Consider the following 18988-nt stretch of genomic DNA (forward strand, 5'->3'; position numbering starts at 1 on the left):
TATCACTATGGCGTACGCCTACGGCAACCCTACCATAGGGATAGGACCAGTGTGTACACGTACGTGTGTACGGTCCGTACACACACGCGTACTCCTACCCAAAGCCCATATAGTGATACGACCGTACACACGCCCTCTGAGCGTGTGTACAGTGCGTTTCACAGCTTACACTGGTGATAGGAGGCGCACAGGAAAGGAATGGAGGTGTCTGACTCGCACAAGGATGGACATCAAGTTATTGTCAGTGCAGTCCTTCATGTGTAGGGCCTACGTGTGTCAGGCAGTGATGTGGCACATGTCTCCTCATGTTTTAACCCAATAGTTGTGTCATGACCTGTGTACACATGTCATGTGTGATGGGGCACTATGTGGCGCACTTCCCCTTCACACCTTTTACATGTGTGCATGTAGTTCAAACTTGTCAAGCACTGCATCTCTGGCATGGCACAGTCACCAACACCCGCAACTGTCCCCTGATGCCAGGTAGACAGATGATGACACCTGACATCTCACTACCAGCGTGCCACGATGTGACTATGTCATGTGTGTGTCATGTGTTCCCATGATCTTGCTGTTGGTGTTCCGTCCACGGCATCTGCTGTAGCTGCATCCAACATGTGTCTGTGTGTAGATGCCCATGTCACACTATTACGCACACCAGGACACATGTGGAATGACACGTAACGTGTGTCTGTATGCATCGAACAGGGACTTGCATGCTTAGGACATATCTGCGTAGTCTCGATGTCTGTGTGATCATTTTTGACATGTACCCCTTCATGGCAAGGTGTGTGGTCTGTCCTTTTTTCCATGACATGTGACCTGTGTGTCTAGCTTTCCGGCAGCTGTCTGTATGAGATGACATCCTTCAAATGCACATATGTGGATGTATGTCACTCCTGTCATTTGTCTGGCTGTTCACTCACACTGGCCCACAGCTCCTTTCATGGCATGTCATGTAGACCTTGCCAATCCACTTTTGTAGCTGGCTCTTGGTAGGAGTATCACCTTGCTGGCATACGTGTGCAGGTTGCACAGTACAGACTCTGTATGTAGCATATGTGTATTAGCTGTTGAACATGTGCTCAGTGCATTGACATTGGTGTAGTAATGTACTCAATCTTCGTTATTCCTTCCAAATTTCTGCAGGGCAACGCCTCTCCCCCGACCAATGCCAGACTTGGCTGCCATGAGGGAACGTGACTGCATACGCTGCTACAGATTCCCCCAACAGTTAATTGTGGACCTGACAAACAGGCTGGCGCCACACCTCCAACCGCGACACAGTTATCCGACTGCGCTGACCCCCAAGATGAAGGTGATGTCAGCCCTACATTTCTTTGCCACTGGTACGTTTCAATTGACCATAGCTGATGTGGGTGGCATGTCCCAGACCATGTTCAGCCATGTCCTGCATGATGTTTTAGAAGCCATGTTGGAGCACCTGGATGAATTCATCCATTTTCCAACTCGTGAGCATTTGACAGGTATCAAGGGTGAGTTCTATGCCCTGGGAGGGATGCCCCATGTAATTGGGTCCATTGATGGGACACATGTGGCTTTAGTACCACCACAGGCACAGGAGGTAGCCTTTCGTAACCGTAAACATTACCACTCCATTAATGCCCTTGTGGTGTGTCTTGCTAACATGGTGATTTCCCATGTCTGTGCACGTTTTCCAGGGTCAGCACACGATGCCTACATCATGAGGCGTAGCAGGGTGCCAGAAATGATGCTGCAGCTGCACAACAAACGAGCATGTCTTGTTGGTGGGTAGACTCTGTTTGTCCAGTATTCAGCGGTATCTTAGTATGTGACGGCATCTCCTGACCCACTTCTTTACATGATGTTTCCATGTAGGGGACTCTGGCTATCCCAACATGCCATGGCTGGTGACGCCTCTCCGCAACCCGAGAACAGCTGCAGATCACCGTTACAACAACGCCCATGGACAGACCAGGCGAGTGATTGAGAGGACGTTTGGCCTCCTGAAGAGCCGATTCCGGCACCTCCACAAGACCGGCGGGTCCCTCTCATATACACCGGTGAAGGTCTGCAAAATCTTCCTCGTGTGCTGCATGCTGCACAACATGGCAGTGGAGAAAGCTGTGCCACTCATCCTGGATCCCGATGAGCAGGAACATCCACCCGTGGAGGATGACGGCCTTGGTCACGAGGCAAGTGAGGAGGAGGAGGAGGACATCCGGAGTCAGCTCATACGCAACTTCTTCTCATAATGGTGAGTCCCTGGGTCTGAGTGTGCACTCTTGGAGCCTTGTGTGACATGTGTTGCAATGTGTGTGTCCAGCTGACTGTATGCTAAGTGACTTTGAGGTGTGTGCTGATGTGTCACTCAAGTGCTGATGTCATTCCACACATTTTAGCTGACACACTCAATTGACAACTAGCATGGTGTCAACCTTATTCATGTAGAGTACATGACCATGCATGCGGATGACTATGTTTTTCCTGACTTCTTGTGTGTCTCTCATCCCCAGGTAGTTGCGCATGCTGTCTGCTCGTGGCATCCTTGTGCTCCTGCTCTTCCTCATGAGTAATGCAACGTGTGCTGAATCAGCGTTACATGCACGGACATGGTGAAAAGTCTCCTTTGGGTAAGGATTGCAGCAAGGCTTTTTGGGTGTGGTAGTTATTTGTAATGTGTGGGCACTGTTCCTGTGCAGGTTTTGTTACTATGCATACATGTCGACTCACCATGGGGCATATGACATGTGGCATGACTCACATGAATTGATAGTCACACTTCGTGACAGTCATCTGTTATGGGATTGTGGTTTGTGATGAAGGCATCAATGTGTGTACAACTTCCCTCGGAAACATACGGGAGGCTACGGGTGGACATATTGCGGGACATCCCCATATGATGCTCAATGGGGAATTGCAGCCTCTCCGTGTGCAGCAGGGGATGTTTGGCTCAACCCCTCCACTTGTGTGCCAGTACAATGGATTTACAGCATCTGTGGTGCAAAGGGGGTGTCCGGTGTAGGTCCCACATGTTAATCCAATAGACCTGTGAGTCTGTTAATGTTGATGTTTTTGCATAGGTGTGAGCCTGAGTAATAAAGGTGTTCCTCAGCCTCCAAGGTGCCTCATCTCTGTCAATGCAGATCTCTTGCCACTGTGCATGCGGCATCTCTGGCATGGTTGTCAAGGATTGTGCATACGAGTCTATGTGTAGATTAGCAACCTGCATGCTGTTCTTCATGTATTTGATTCTCTATTGTGCATGATGTCCATGGCTGTGTATGTGTTTTGGCATGTTAGTCCCCCCCACGGGCCGTCAGCACCTTCTGGGGTGTGTTTCCTGTGCGCAGCTCGGCCTTCAGTTTCATGATCCGGTGTCAGTCATCTTTGGTGATTGTGCATCCTTTGTCTCTGGGTGTGCCATTGAAAAGCGGTAACTCCTTCCTTGACATACACCTGTTGCAGTAGTCCTTTCTGACATCCTAGTCTTTGTGTGGATATTGTGGCATAGTTCCCAGGACATGCCTCCTGCTGTTGCAGCCACTGCAGCAAGGGCACACATAGTTTCCAGATTTGGCAACACACACACATCAAAGGTGCTCCTCCCTTCCTCCCTCAACACATTCATTTGGCTGTCTTCAGCTTGTCTGTGCCACAGTTGTGGCCATGCGGTCCCAAAGGCTGGACCGTCTGCACATGCAACGTGCACATTGCACGACCCTCAGGTCCTTGCATGACCTACATCACACTACAGTCTGATGTTGCAGCCACCCTCCAAGCAAGGTCCATCCACACATCTCTCGCCTGCTCTCAGGCATGCACTGAGCGCACACACAACACCTTTGCATGATGAGTGTGCAACTCCGACTGCCTACAGAGCGCTGCCACGCCTTCCAGGACCTGTCACACCCACCAGGTCATGTCCCTGCTACTCCCCACCGGCCCTGTACCCCTGCAAGGCCATGGGAGTGGGACTCAAGGCTTCTGCATGTAGTATGCTGTCGTCGTGAGGCACATGGCACAGGTATCATCTCTCAGCGTGTCAATCTACAATGTGTCCAGGACCCCCCTATCCACCATCACATGCGCACACAACCTCATCATCAACTCGTATGCCATTGACAGCCAGGCGCTCCTCACCCTCACCAAAGACGCAGACATTTCCAGTTCCAATATTCAAGATTGCATGGGATCCATAGATGAATGGCAGAACAGCAGCCACCTGAGGCTGGACTTGTACAGGACTGAGGTCAACATCTGAGGATTGTCCCCTTACAGCTGGGTCAACTGCTTGTGTCCCACCCACAGAAGCCCCGCACAGGCACCCAGTGTCCACACACACAAGATGTTGTGCATCATGGATTGCTTGCTCACATTTGCCATGGTAATCACCAGCATCTGTACCTCACACTGCAACACCCTCAGCATTATGCACATGATCCACAGATAGATCCACTCCAAGGTAAGACGGACCATCCCCCAGGTCCACAACAACATCCGTGTCAAATACTGCCCTGCCCTCTACGGAGCAGCCACATCCAAAATCCAGGGACACTTGTCCACATCCTGGCTGCATCTGCACACCTCAGAGTCAACATCCCGCGCCCCAGCCACATCACCGTCCAGCAGAGATAGCTGCAATGGATCACTGTGTGCTGCAGGATGACCTGCAGACTCCTCACCCACACTCAGGAGGCAGGCCACAACCCTGACCCAAAACCAACCTTGTACCACTGTCATCCGAGACCCCGTAGTGCCATCTCCGTGCATCCAACCTTGACCTGGCCACCATTCTTCAGATCCACCGTACTCCTGCATGCAGGACATAGTTCTCCCACCTGGGAACACATACCTGGGACTCCCTCCCCGGGAACCTCCAAATGAGGCATGACCTCTACGCCTTAATGTTACTCTTCCAAATAGGTGTGTCCTCACAGTTTCCCTGAGAAACAAAAAACAGGAGTAAGCCCGTTATCCCAGCAGAGACCGGGCAATAATGTTTAACAAAACAACAATGTCTCAACTGGATGTCATTAAAAAGACAAATTTCAAAGCAATGATGAAATCACAAGGGGAAGGAAGGGAGACCACAAAGAAATTCATGAAAAGAGTATATATTGTAAGTAGTTAGAACAGCACTACGGTACAATAAAGGTACAAATGACCAAAACACACAAGTGGGCACTGAGCGTGCTAGTGATAGTGAACGGCGCAGTGAACACAATAGGTGAAGACAGCGTGAACGGTGATGAAATAATAATGACAATGTGGTCATAAGAATATAATTATATACAATCTAATTTGAACAAATTTACAAGTGACCACAGAAAAGCCAAAGTTCTTTGCTGAGGATTGTCGACGGCGTTTCAGCCTGATTGGTTTCAGGCCATCATCAGGACAATGGTCATAAATAAACGTGTGCTGGACGTAGTGCAGGTAAGTACGGAGAATCCAATAGAGGTAAATCTAACCGGATGTAAATCAGCGTATAATCAGTGGTTGTGAGAAGTTGGCCTGGTATATGATGTTCACTAGTTAAAGTGACCACCTTGTACCATGCCAAGCAACCCTTATGGTGTGGTTGTAAGTTAACCTTTTCGGACTAGCTGCCCTAGTGGTAGCGTAGGCTAAGCAGTCTTTGAGGCTAAACTCGTTAAAGCGTGTTAAGCAGGCTGTTTTACCATATGTAACCCCCCTTTATACCAATGAAAGGACACCACACAGATATACATTCAAAATATATATGTATTTATTACTCAAAGTATCCCCTAGACTCTTTATGAGCACAGGAGCACAAATCGTTAAACAAGAAAGTATTACAATATACAGAAGTTGCACTTTATATGGATGGGCCCTGGTGGCCACTCAAACCATATACTAAAATAGTGGTATAAGTACCACGGCTAGGAAAGGGCAAAAGGCCTAGGGCCTCTAGAATCGCTGGGCCTACAAGGAGCTAACTTCATTTAGTGACCAGGAGGTCCACGGGTCGCGTGTGCAGTGAGGAAAGTTACACGCGGGCTCCCATAGGTTTTCAATGGGTGCGTAAAAGTTCAAAAGTTACTGCTAGAAGGGTCTTCTGGATGGACTACAAACTTAAGACTTAAAACACAGACACTAGAGATGTTTCTCTACACTTGGGCACCGGAGTGCCAGCTTTACCTCACCCACAGGAAGCGGGTGCATAGGTCTCGAAGTGCGTCGGGTTTCGTCTATCTGTTCAATGGAGCCTGATGACAAAGATGCTGCAGGCGGTCGGTCCAGAAGAGATGCGGTGGATCCAAGAGTGGATCAGAGTTGTAGAAGACCTGAAAGCAGAGGGGACAGTGTTCACAGTCACTAGCCAGTGACCGGCGTGGCACCAGGAAGGTACCAGGCGATGTCGGGTGCAAACAGGTGATGAGCTGTAACTTGTCTCCGCAGCCACGTGGTCCCTGAAGGTCGACGACGTCCAGGAGTCAAGTCACGAGCTGTCCTACGCAGGCTCTCACTGTCGGCGGTGTCGGCGACTCGAAAGAAGCAAACAAGCCTTGGCAAAGGCAGGAGACGTGGAAAGTAAAGAAAGCTGATTGTTCTGACCAGCAAGGTCAGAGGGGCTGCTCTTTTGGAGAGCAGCTGGGGCCAGTCTGGAGCAACCAGACCAGCATCGTTGATTTCAAGTTAGGTCGCCAAAATGGCCACTAGCCAACGGGCCAGGGACCGGGCAGGCGCGTCGAGATGCAAAGCGCGGAGGGGCCCCACGCAGATCGTGGAGATGCTGGAGGGCTCACCTTTGGTGCAGGTGCTGCTCGGGTGTTGGGTTTCTCAGGACCCAAAGCACAACTTGGAGGGAGCCTCTGTTGTCGCGCTTGCAGCTTGTCGTCGGTCTTTCAAGATGGCTGGCTCCACGTGTCTCGGTGCCTCCACGGGTTCCTTCTTTGCAGGGACTGTGGATCGGGCTGTGAGAGGTCTGGAGCTCCAGGTCTTGTCGGGCTCTGGGCTCGGGCTCCGGCAGGAGGCGGCGGCAAAGCAGATGTCGAATAGCTGGTTGGTGTTTGCGTTAGCAAGATGGTCACTCCCTGACCATAGGGGAGATTTCCTTCTGTCCTCTGTGCAGCAGAGCGTCGAAGTTCCCGTCTTCTTCTTGTGGTTAAGTTGATTCCAGGATGTCTGAAGTCTTAGGACACAGCTCCTACCTTTAAGCGGATTCTAGGGGCCGGACTACCTGCTAGGTCCCTCCCTAAGTGTGGGACCAGGAAGGGGGGTGGTTACACCCCCAATCCTTTGTCCAGCTCGCCCCAGGTCCGGGGCTGGTGTGCCCCAGGACCGGTTTGAACTGGCATATGCACCGAGGCTCCTTGTGAGCCTCAGGCATGTCTGATTCTATTCAAGCCCTACCTGACCAATACACAAAATCCTGTCTGGGGTGGTGCTCGCACCTCCCCTGGCAGGAAACCCTTTGTCCACGTCTCCCAAGCTGGAAGGACTCCCAGCAGCAGGAGGGCAGACTTGTGTCTGTGGTGGCAGCATCCATTTTGTGGAACTGAGGCTATGTCTGATTTTACCCGGGTTTTAGGTACTGTACATGTCGTGTCCCTCTAGAAGGGTGGAATGCTAACCCCGTCGCCAGAATTGGCGAGGGGTTAGTATTCCAATTCGTATGACACCTTACTCGACATGTTTTGATAAAGCCAAACCAAAGATAGCATTTAACTGCGAGGTTCATAATGCACTGAAGAGTATATGGTATGACGATATCTGGAAACGGTAGAAGGAAGTTGTTCCGACCACTGCAGACAGGCTCAGCTCATGCCAGAGCACCATCTCACATGGAACCAAGCACTCTGCCTTCAGGATTGTTAAGGCCTGCCATAGGAGTGACTTATAGGTTACCAGGTGTCCCATTTAAGGTTAGGCATAGGTATACTACACCTAAGTAATAGGTGGCTACACCAACTTACCCCAGCTGAGTGATCAGCCAGTTGTGTCAAATTGCTAGGCCAGGCCAGGGGTGGCACAATACATGCTTCAGCCCCTGGTAGGCCTTAGATACACCAATGCCCTGGGTACCTAGTGTACACTGGTACAGGGTCTCACAGGGTGATCTAATTCCAATTGGTTATGCACCTAGGGTGCATAGTGTCAATTTAGTTAGAGAGAACAGCAGGCTGGGGGTCTGATTAGCAGGCCCACAGCCTCAATATGTCAAAAACCAGTGAAGCTAAAAGCAAAAATTTGGGGTGACCATAGGATAGCAGACCCTACTCTCCTACACAACCCCCCCCCCCAAACGCAGGGACATTAAACTAGCCTTGACCAGTCTCGTCTTCATGTCCTAAGTGGAAGTACCTGGAGAGACCATCTGCATTCCCATGGTCTGTACCTGGCCGGTGCTCCACCGTAAAATCCATCCCCTGTAGGGAAATGGACCACCTAAGCAGTTTGGCTTTTTCACCCTTCATCTGATTTAGCCACAAGAGGTGCTTATGGTCGGTCTGAATCTTGAAGTGAGTGCCAAACAAGTATGGCCTCAGCTTCTTCAGGGCCCACACCACAGCAAAGGCCTCCCTCTCAATAGCTGACCAATTCTTCTCTCTGGGGGTCAACCTTCTGCTAATAAAAGCAATGGGTTGGTCTTGACCATCTACATTAAGTTGTGACAGCACAGCTCCCACACCCAACTCAGAAGCATCTGTTTGGACAATAAACTCTTTGGAGTAGTCAGGACTTTTCAGGATAGGTGCAGAGCACATGGCCTTCTTTAGGTCATCAAATGCCTTTTCACAGCTGACTGTCCACTGAACCTTTTTGGGCATCTTCTTGGATGTCAGATCATTAAGAGGAGTCACAATGGACCCATAGTTCTTAACAAACTTCCTGTAATACCCAGTCAAGCCCAAGAAAGCTCGAACTTGAGTCTGGGTGGTTGGAGGAGACCAGTCCTTGATGGACTGTATCTTACTCTCCAGTGGTTGAACTTGGCCTCCACCTACAAGGTGGCCCAAATACACAACCTTACTCTGCCCTATCTGGCACTTAGTAGCCTTGATAGTGAGGCCTGCCTTTTACAGAGCCTCAAGTACCTTCTTCAGGTGGGTCAGGTGATCCTCCCAGGTGGAGCTAAAAACAGCAATGTCATCAAGACATGCTGCACAAAAGTCATCCAACCCAGTAAGGACTTGATTCACCAACCTTTGGAAGGTGGCAGGTGCATTCTTCAGGCCAAAGGGCATCACCAAAAATTGATAATGCCCACCTGGGGATGAGAATGCTGTTTTGGCCTTAGACTCCTCAGCTAATCTGATTTGCCAATAGCCAGCTGTCAAATCAAATGTGCTCAAAAACTTAGCAGAAGCCAGTTTATCTATGAGCTCATCTGCCCTTGGAATAGGATGTGCATCTGTCCTAGTGACAGCATTGAGTCCTCTGTAATCCACACAGAACCTCATCTCTCTCTTGCCATCTTTGGTGTGAGGTTTGGGGACCAGAACCACTGGGCTAGCCCAGGGGCTCTCTAAGGGTTCAATGACACCCAATTCCAGCATTGTGTGTACCTCAGCCTTTATACAGTCCCTGACGTGGTCAGGTTGTCTGTAAAGTTTGTTCTTCACAGGCAGACTGTCACCAGTGTCCACCACATGGGTACACCAGTCAGTTTGACTAGGTATCAATGAAAACATGTGTTGAAATGATTGTAGAACCTGTCTACATTCAATCTGCTGATGCTCAGTGAGGTTGCCTCCAAGGGTCACTCCTTCAACTGAACCATCTTCAGGGTTCTGAGACAACAAGTCTGGGAGAGGGTCACTCTCTTCCTCCGGTCCCTCATCTGTAGCCATGAGCAAGCCCATGTCTGCCCTGTCAACATATGCTTTTAACCTGTTAACATGGAGTACCCTGTGGTGACTCCTGGGAGTTCCTAGGTCCACCAAGTAGGTAACCTCTCCCTTCTTTTCCAGGATTGTATGAGGTCCAGACCATTTGTCTTGGAGTGCTGCTGGGGCCACTGGCTCCAACACCCATACCTTCTGTCCTGGCTGAAACTCAACCAAGACAGCCTTTTGGTCATGCCAAGCTTTCTGTAAGGCCTGGCTTGCCTCAAGGTTTTTGGATGCCTTCTCCATATACTCAGCCATCCTGGAGCGGAGACCAAGTACATAGTCCACTATGTCTTGTTTAGGCTTTTTGAGAGGTAACTCCCATCCTTCCTTCACTAAACACAGTGGGCCTCTTACAGGGTGCCCAAACAACAATTCAAAGGGGCTGTAGCCAACTCCTTTTTGTGGGACCTCTCTGTAAGCAAACAGAAGGCAGGGTAGAAGGATGTCCCATCTTCGCCTGAGCTTTTCAGGTAATCCTTTGATCATACCCTTTAGGGTCTTGTTGAATCTCTCAACAAGCCCATTGCATTGTGGGTGATAAGGAGTGGTGAACTTGTAGTTGACACCACATTCCTTCCATATAGCTGTCAAGTATCCTGACATGAAGTTGGTACCTCTGTCAGAAACCACCTCCTTAGGAAACCCCACTCTGGAGAATACTCCTAGCAGGGCCCTGGCCACAACAGGAGCTGTAGTGGTCCTAAGGGGAATTGCCTCTGGATACCTGGTGGCATGATCCACTACCACCAGTATAAATCTGTGCCCAGATGCAGTGGGAGGATCCATGGGACCCACTATATCTATTCCCACTCTTTCAAAGGTGACCCCCACCACAGGTAGTGGTATTAGGGGGGCCTTTGTTGTGCCACCTGATTTGCCACTGGCTTGGCAGGTTACACAGGAGCGACAAAACTCCTTGGTATCTTCATTCATGTGAGGCCAGTGAAAGTGAGGGACAAGCCTGTCCCAAGTCTTGTTCTGGCCTAAGTGTCCTGCTAGAGGAATATCATGGGCCAAGGTAAGAAGGAAGCCCCTAAATTGCAGAGGTATAACCAACCTCCTGGTTGCACCAGGTTTTGGGTCTCTAGCCTCTGAATAAAGGAGCCCATCATCCCAATACACTTTATGGGTACCTTGAGCATTCCCAGCAGCCTCAGCAGCAGCCAGCTGTCTGAGGGGTTCAAGAGATGGACAGGTTAACCGAGCCTGCCCCAAGTCAGCCCTGGAAGGTCCCCCTGTCTCCAGAAACTCAACCTGATCAGGTTCAAGCTCTTCAGGGACAGTTCCTTCAGGGTTCTCTGGATCATCTTCCTGGGAAGGCTGATCCTCACTTGGAGGCAGGGGGGAAGGCACAGCCTTAACCCTCCTGTTCTTCTTCTTGGTAGGTGCTTGGTCCATTGTTCCAGGATCCAAGACCTGAGGTTCAGTAAGGCACTTTTTGGCCTGTGACCTGGTCACAGCAAGGACATGTGGTGATATACCTAACATCTCTGCATGTATCCTCTACTCCACTTCTGACCATAGAGAACTCTCTAGGTCATTGCCCAACAAACATTCTACTGGGAGGTCTGCACTAACCACAACCCTTTTGAGGCCAGTTACCCCTCCCCATGAGAAGTTAACAACTGCCACGCTATGTGAAGTAGTGGCATTGCTGGCATTGGTCACCAGGTAATTCTCACCTGGTATGTACTGTCCAGGATCCACAAAGCCTGGTGTCACCATAGTGACACTGGCACATGTGTCCCTGTAGGCTTGAGCCACTTTTTCATTTATTAAAGGAGTCTGTCTGTACTTGCCCAGGTTACTGGGGCTCACAGTCAGGGACAAATCCATGTCCCCATCACAGATCAAGACTGCCTGTGTAAGGGTTCTGTCTAAGTCAGAATCTCCTTCAGTTCCCATAGTGATTCCCACTACACCCTTTGTCTGGGGACCAACACTGCTAACAGTAGTACTGGGAGCAGGTGCCTTTGGGGCAACAGTGTTGGGGGCTCCACCCTTCTTACAATCACTAGTCCAGTGAGTTGTATTCTTGCAAGATTTGCACCAGGGTTTCTTTGGACCTTCTTTCTTCTTCCCTTTAGGCTGGGACCCACCCTCGTTAGTACTAGTTTGGGGCCCTGTTGAAGACTACTGGCCTTTAGATTTCTGATCTCCACCCTTTTGGTCTGTTTTCTTCTGATCACCCCCTTGGCTCTGGTTCTGGTTCTTTTGCTTAACCCTGGTTCTGACCCATTTGTCTGCCTTATTTCCCAATTCTTGGGGAGAGGTCAGATCTGAGTCAACCAAGTGTTACAGGGGCTCACAGGGTGATCTAATTCCAATTGGTTAGGCACCTAGGGTGCATAGTGTCAATTTAGTTAGAGAGAACAGCAGGCTGGGGGTCTGATTAGCAGGCCCACAGCCTCAATATGTCAAAAACCAGTGAAGCTAAAAGCAAAAATTTGGGGTGACCATAGGATAGCAGACCCTACTCTCCTACAGTGGTTTAGTAATCAGGGGTCAACATCACGGGGGTCTGCAACCGGGAAGCACTCGAAGTCCGGGAGCCATGACCGGCATGGACGCTTGATTCGCCCGTCCCGTCCTGCATTCTTTGAGGATTTGTTCCTGCCCTTCGATCGAGTCAGATTTGATTCTTCTCCCGAGGCACGTACTTTTTGATGCCTATACCTGGCTCCCGGACTTCGAGTGCTTCCCGGTTGCAGACCCCCGTGATGTTGACCCCTGATTACTAAACCACTGATTATACGCTGATTTACATCCGGTTAGATTTACCTCTATTGGATTCTCCGTACTTACCTGTACTATGTCCAGCACACGTTTATTTATGACCATTGTCCTGATGATGGCCTGAAACCAATCAGGCTGAAACGCCGTCGACAATCCTCAGCAAAGAACTTTGGCTTTTCTGTGGTCACTTGTAAATTTGTTCAAATTAGATTGTATATAATTATATTCTTATGACCACATTGTCATTAATATTTCATCGCCGTTCACGCTGTCTTCACCTATTGTGTTCACTGCGCCGTTCACTATCACTAGCACGCTCAGTGCCCACTTGTGTGTTTTGGTCATTTGTACCTTTATTGTACCGTAGTGCTGTTCTAACTACTTACAATATATACTCTTTTCATGAATTTCTTTGTGGTCTCCCTTCCTTCCCCTTGTGATTTCATCATTGCTTTGAAATTTGTCTTTTTAATGACATCCAGTTGAGACATTGTTGTTTTGTTAAACTCACAGTTTCCCTAGCATCCCCTCAGCAGCTTGAGGCCATCACAGGTGTGTATTGTGCTCCATGTCTGCATTGAATGATAACTTGTGACCCATGTGTGTCCTGTACTAGACTCAGATCCCAGGGTATGGATGGGTGGAGTTGGTTCAACACTCAGGCATAGTTAGACATTTACACACACATATGTTGTGGACTAATGCCAAATGACAGCAACATCTCATGACAAGAAAAAAGAGAATTTATTTTTGGTGGGGTGAGTCTTTTGGTAGATGTGCTAAGGTGCTCTACCGGGTGCATGGAATCCAAAGTTCACAGGGGGAGATGGCATCCTTGTCAGTTGGAGTCATCAGAGTCCAGACCACAGTGTTGGTCATCATTGGTCAGACTGTGACCAGCAAGTCCATGTGGCAGAGAATGTCATTGGGTGCGGTGCTGCTGTTGCGCCAGAGGTCCAGGTGCCAGGCCAGGTGACCTGGGAGAAGTGGATGGGCCGCTGACTCTCACGGTCTTTTCCGTGGACGACCCACCTTCCTCGCGGGACCCTCAGATGCAGGCCTTGACGATGTCTGTGATGCTCCGTCAGATGAATCCTCCTCCTCCTCCCTCCCTGTGGCTGGTGGTGGTCTTCGCTTGGTGGCACAGGGAGGGTTGCCCATGTTGTCAGCGATCCGACGGAGTGAACGGCTCATGTCCGTTTGCACCGCCAGGAGCTCAGCCAGTCTTGCATCCATCCGTCCTTGGTGTTGTTGTTGACTGGCATGTTGCTCGGCCTGCAGGTTCTTCATCTTGCGAGGGTCCCCTTGATGTCTGTGAGGGTCGACACAACCTGGCTGATGCCCCTGGTGTCACACCGGTATGTGTCCAGGATGTGGCGCATGTGTGCCATACCGGTTCTCTCAGCTGGCTGGTCAGGTTCTCGCCTCCGCCTGCCTCCACTCCCACCACCCCTGCCCACACGAGCCTGGCCTGCCGTTGTGGGCACATCAGGTCTACGGGACCCCTGAGGGATGGCTTTAGCGTGGTCGTCTGCCTCCTCCTGGGTGCCCGGAGAACTGTGTCCCTCCTGGTCAGACTGGCTGTGTTGTTCAGTGCGAGCAGGGCTCCTGGGTGTCTCCTGGGAGGTGGCAGGAATGGGGGTGGTGGTTGGCACAGATGTACCTGACGCAGGTGCTGCAGGGGCTTGGGCACCAGAGGGGCCAGGTTGGTCGGGGTCATCCACGGAGTGGTGGGAGTCGTCGCTGCCGGTGGGATCATCTTCACGCTGAGCCTGGGACTGTGATTGTTCCCCCCCATTGTTGGGGGAGGTTGATGACATTGCCCTGTGTGTGAGAGAGAGACAATGTTAATGCTGTTTCATGCCACATCCATGTTTCATACATATTCAAGTAGTCACAGTTCCTCCAGGTGGTTGGATGTGCTTAGCATTCCTCTCAATGCACACTTGGGGATGGGTATGTTGCCGGGGACAGATTGGTATGTGCTCCTGAGTGTTTGACCAGTAGAGTTTTGGCTGGTATGCTTATTTGGCTATGGATTGGTCTTGTTGTGTCATATGTCCATTGTGAGAGTGGGTAAATCCGTTGCCTGCCCCGGGGGTGTGTGCTTGTGTGAGGGGGGGGAGTGTGACCCGGCCTGCTGTTGTGTGTAGTGTGATTTGTCATTGGGTCTCCCAGGTGATGTGTCTGTCCCCTCATGGTGCATGCTGCCATGACAGTGTGTGTGAGTTCCTGTGCTGGGTATGTGAGCTTGTGGAGTTGTTGTTGGAGTGTACAGTGGTCACAGGAGGGCCTTGTGCTGCCTACAGCAGGGCCAAGTGTCAGCTACCTTGTCAGTACTTTGCCAGTCCCTGTGCATTGGGCATGGTGCATGGGTATGTACCTAGGCCATATGGGCTGTGGGCATTGGTGTCTGGTTCTGAGTTGCACAATATGCTGTGTGAGCCCCACCCTCCCAGCATCCCATACATCCAATCTTGGGTTTGTGGTTTGTGTTGCCTGGGACATGGCATTGCCTTTATTTGTGAATGGGGCATGGAGACGTTAGTGGCATGAGCGTGGTTTTTGGGTGTGGTTGTGTGCGGTGAGGGCTTGGGGTAAGTTGCGTGCATTTGGTGTCTATGTGGTGTGGACTCCTTCGACTCCCACCGGCGGAAGCGTGGCCATCACCTTCTCCTCCCAGGGATGGTAATGTACGGGTCTGCGGGGCAGCTCACCTCCAGTGATGTTACTCTGGGCGAGGGTGCTGGGGTACGGTGTTGGGGTACGGTGCGTACAGGTGCGGGGCTGTGCTACGGTGTTGGGGTACGGTGCGTACAGGTGCGGGCCTGTGCTAGGGTGTTGGGGTACGGTGCGTACAGGTACGGGGCTGTGCTACGGTGTTGGGGTACGGTGCGTACAGGTACGGGCCTGTGCTAGGGTGTTGGGATATGGTGCGTACAGGTACGGGGCTGTGCTACGGTGTTGGGGTACAGTGCGTACAGGTACGGGGCTGGGCTACGGTGTTGGGGTACGGTGCGTACAGGTACGGGGCTGGGAGACGGGCCTGGGGTGCGGCACGTACAGGTGGGGGGCTGGGGTATGGTCCTGGGGTATGGGGCGTACAGGTGCGGGGCTGGGAGACGGGCCTGGGGTGCGGCACGTACAGGTGGGGGGCTGTGCTACGGTGTTGGGGTACGGTGCGGAGGGGGGGTACGGTGCTGACATACGGGGGTACGGTGCTGACATGTGCGGGGTGAGGGTGGCTGTACGACTCGTATCCGGGCACAAGTTTACCCATGTACATGTAGGCTACAGCGTTTGCTCCGTACGGGGCCTTTTACATGCGGTTGTGTATTCGGACGGGCGGTACGGATCGTCCTTGCGCGCTCGGACTTCTGTTTTACGATTTACACGTAAAAATGTCCGGCTCCCTATCGGACACTTTTCCCGACGCTATTCGGACGTAAAAATTTACGGCTCCCTCTCAGACCATTTTCCAGACGCAATTCGTATGTATTTTTCACGTACGAATCGTACTTGGCAGTTTGTACGGTACTTGTACGATTCGTACATAAAAAAATACGGATACGAGTCGGACGGTAAATTTTTTTAACGGATCGGAATCGGCACCTATATATATATTACTTATCATTTTTAAACATTTTGAAATATTTTTAACTATGTTTATTTTAATTATATGTATTATTTACTTTATTTTGCATTATTTTTTTAATTTAAATAAAAAACGATATTTTTAACAACGATATTTTTGAAATCGATATTTAAAAAAACATTTTTTTGTACTTACTGTAATGTAGATAGGATGTCGATATTCTTGACTTCGATATTCTTGCTCCGATATTTCTGTAGGTCGATATTCTGACCTTCGATATTCTGTCAGTGGTGCTGATAAGAGTGGCATCAAGTTCAGCGGGGAGAGTGCAATGCAGCAGATTAGTGTCGGAAAGTGAAGTGGCGCAGAGTGGAGTAGTGCAGAGTGGAGTGGAGTGGTGCAGGGTAGAGAGCAGAGGAGTGTGATGTAAAGTGTAGTGGTGTACAGTGCATTGGAGAAGAGTGCTGTACAGTAGCATAGAGTAGTGCAGAGTAGAGTGCAGTGGCATAGAGAAAAGTGGTGCTGATAAGAGTAGCATAGAGTTAAGTGGGGAGAGTGCAATGCAGCAGAGTACAGTGACATAGAGTGAAGTGGCGTAGAGTGGAGTGGTGCAGAGTGGAGTGGAGTGGTGCAGGGTAGAGTGCAGTAACTAAAAGATGCACAAATGATGGACAGAATTCTGAACAAATCAAACACTCACCTCTGGTCTCAAGAGATCTTGGTTAAATCCATCGTTCTTTTGCTCACCATGCCACCGCAGTTTAGACCTAGCCATGTACAAATCAGTCTTGACCCAGCTCCTCATGGGAACAGTACAGACAAAACTGTCAAGCAAGGTCCTCCCAGGACCAGAAACAATCACCCTGGGACCGGTTTCTGGGTATCACCCAGTATAGTACTTTATTGTTTGATTAATTAAATCATCACAATATGTTTAAGAACTTAAAACGTTGTTCAAACATTTTGCCCTGAACTGCTCCCATTGCAATAGAAAAAAGTGAGACAATAAGATAACTGGATAAAAGTTCTCTTCTGGAACAAGATAGCCATTGTTTGTGTGCTAGCACAAGGTGGCGTTGTATTAATAATCACATTTAATTACAGTAAAAATCCCTGCTAAAAACGAGGTAGCCACCAAGCAGTAATAAGTGCAATATAGCACAAAAGGGAGTACATGTTCGTGGGCCAGTGCAAAATCAGGAAATGTTAAGCAGCTGTGGTGCTTAGGGCTATGTTATCCAACAATTCGTCCATAAGTTGATAAATGGTTCAATGGATGCTCTAAATCAGATTTAACTTATTCTGTGTTGTGCTGCCCCAGTTTTAGTGGAAAGTTCAAAATTACAGTGATCAATAACAAAACACGGATGTTACATCTTTTCCTCAGCCTCACCTAGATAAGAGTCACCAGGTTACCGGATCAGAGAACGAAAATTCGGGAAAGGCTACTTTAAAAATGTACTGTTGTTATGTCCGCCAGGGACAGTTTCCTCATTTTAACGCAGAACCTGAATTTGTGACCAATGGCTGCTTGAACCAATTGCTGCTGGTGTAGAGCTGACCTAATTCTCAATACTGGAGCCGATGTTCAAACAACGATACCAGCAGCAATTGGTTTTCTAGCCCCCGGTATCATCCTGAACAGGGCGGGCTTCCATCTCTGTGGCTGCACTAAAATCTATTTCCAAGGCGGAGCATATTTTAAATTACACACATAAGTGTCCGCTTTCGTGCTACCTGGATTGCTATAATACAGGTCCATGTATACCCCACCAAGATAGAGGTCGAAACGCACTGACAATTATTCTGGGGAAGAAGACTTGTAACCCTCACCACATATAAACTATGTGTACCATTTTTTGATACTGGAGAGCCATCCATGTGATCTAAACATAAATAACTTGTTAGGTCAACTAGAGAAGGAACCACAGGAACACATCTCTAGCCCTAAAGGGGTACTACACTGATTGCAGTGTTTCAAAAATAGTGCTTGGGCGTTGTACAACCTACCAAACCTTAGCACTTTTGAGATTTTGAGGCCGCATCCGATAGCCGGTTGGACAGCTGTCCGTAGCCTTACCGTGCGACCCACATGTACCCGGAGCGGTCCGTCCTGTAGAGTAAGTACGATTCGCATAACTGCCAAAAACACGACAGACACGTAGGCTGTGATTCAAGCTCCATTCTCCGTCCGAGCCGTAACCCCAAACGCTGAACTGAATCGCCCGGAAGCAGTATCCATAGCAGTTTCCGGCATGACAAGTACGATGCGTACTTCCTACACGCCGGACGGGCCGCCACGTACGGGACGTCACAGCATCCGGAAAACAAGCATATCAGCTACGATTCGCGCCACAAATCAATACATGGCTATGAGACGGACCAGCTTGCAGCGGGTACGAGACGGAGCAACAAGCAGCGTGTACGACACGAACACATCATGAATCCCATTGCGCAGGTCATACCAGTACTCTACATCTATGACCGGCTCAGGAACCAACGGCGCAGGCAGTAAGTCAGACACCTACTACATAAACAAACGACATGTACCCGCAAAATGGCACACACACACAGGGGATCCACATCCAGGCCACTAACAACAGCCCACCATAGGGGTTGCATGGCCAGCACCACTAACACCCACACCCATAGGGGACCTGTTGCCCATCACTACTGCCACCCCCACCCATAGGGTTCATGTTGCCCATCACTACTGCCACCCCAACCCATAGGGGACCTGTTGCCCATCACCCCTGCCACCCCCACTCACAGGGGACCTGTTGCCCTTCACCCCTGCCACCCTCACCCATAG

Source organism: Triturus cristatus, chromosome 3_2 (assembly GCF_964204655.1).
Source record: "Triturus cristatus chromosome 3_2, aTriCri1.1, whole genome shotgun sequence".
Taxonomy (NCBI): domain Eukaryota; kingdom Metazoa; phylum Chordata; class Amphibia; order Caudata; family Salamandridae; genus Triturus; species Triturus cristatus.